At 70.1% G+C, this 1,309-nt stretch overlaps 1 protein-coding gene across 1 annotated transcript in view; it reads left to right on the top strand.

The window, feature by feature from the left end:
- Positions 1 to 726: 726 nt before the first annotated feature.
- Positions 727 to 1,309, top strand: part of LOC122191110 (occludin-like) — a gene marked incomplete at its 3' end in the record, with an annotated part of 2,869 nt that continues 2,286 nt past the window's right edge. Inside the window, exon 1 of the mRNA XM_042891306.1 lies at positions 727 to 734. The remainder of the gene's footprint in view (positions 735 to 1,309) is intronic.

The following is a 1,309-nucleotide window of genomic DNA, read 5'->3' as shown; positions in this document are numbered from 1 at the left end:
GGGGGGGGGCTCAGTGTGTCCTCACTGCCAGGATTTGGCCTTCGTGGCCAAGCGGCAGCGCTGCCTTTACCTGAAGGAGAAGCTGACGCACATTAAGGCACAGATCCATGAATTCGACCGCAGCAGTGACCGCAGCAGCACCGTCCTCTTCTGAGCGGGGAACGATGGATGGGGACCCCCCCCCAAATCCCTGGGGACATCGCGGGGCTCAGTGCTGGGCCGATGGCACTACGGGCACCCACTGCCCAGCTGCTGCACTGCGACCACCTGGGCAAAGGGAGCAAATCTGGGGCTTCTGGGGGGTCTCTGGTGGCTCTGCAGCCCCGGGACCCAGCAGATGCAGCCGCAGTGGGATCGGAATAGTTTATAATAAAATCCGATGATATTTCCGAGGGGATTCAATGCATCCTGGGGTACCAGCAGTGGGTGGGGGGCACCCAGCACCCCGGGGACGCTCCGGTCCCCCGATGTCACCCAGGAGGTGCTGAGCCCCGGTCCCCAAAAGGAAGTAACCCAACCCCGACCTCCCGCTGCACGCCGCTCACAACGCGGACCCCCGCCCGCAGTCCCCGCTCCCCCTCCCCGCGGTGGGGGCGGACGGCGGCGGCGGGGCCGCCCTCGGGGCTCCCCCCGGAGGCGGAAACCGGGGCCGGTCCCGTCCCGCAGCGCTCCCGGCTGCCATTTTAAGGTGAACAAAGCGGCGGAGGTGCGTGCAGGTGACGGGCTGCGCGGTGGTACGGGGCTCCGGAACCGATACCGGAACCGGGCGGGGGGAGCGCGGGTCCCGGTAACGGCGGGGGAAGTTCTCCGGGGGTCCTTCCGAGGGGCTCCGTTCGTTCCTCGCGGAATCCCCGCCGGTACCGGAGCGCTGTGCGGATGGGGGGCGGGAGGGTCGGCACCCTGGAGGGGCTCCGCGTCGGGGGGCTCTCGGGGGGGGGGACACACAGAGACCCCCCCCCCCCCTTCCCCTTTCCGGTACCGGCGTTCCTACGGTGCCGCGGTCGGGACGGGGCTGTGCCCCCCTGCCGTGCTCAGTGCTGCGGGAAGCGGAGGAACCTCGGCACAGCTGTGGGGGATTTGGGGATGGGGGGAGGGTGATGGGGCAACGGCTCTTTTGGCCGCGGTAAGGTGCGGACCCACCTGGGGACGGGGACCACCGCTGTTTGGGGGCACCGCGTCCCTTCCCCGGGCTGAGCACGGACACCGCGACCCCCCCCCCTCCCCCCCCCTCAGCCCCCCCTGCTCCTCCTCCGCCCGCCCTCCGCTCAGGTTACCCCGCGGGGTTCGAGTTTCCCACGCTGCACCTGCC

The sequence above is a fragment of the Lagopus leucura genome, unplaced genomic scaffold (assembly GCF_019238085.1).
Source record: "Lagopus leucura isolate 7727_CA_CO unplaced genomic scaffold, USGS_WTPT01 34130-0_obj-0_obj, whole genome shotgun sequence".
NCBI lineage: Eukaryota > Metazoa > Chordata > Aves > Galliformes > Phasianidae > Lagopus > Lagopus leucura.
Note: the sequence above shows the minus strand (reverse complement) of the source record. Positions and strands in the feature narration are given on the sequence as shown.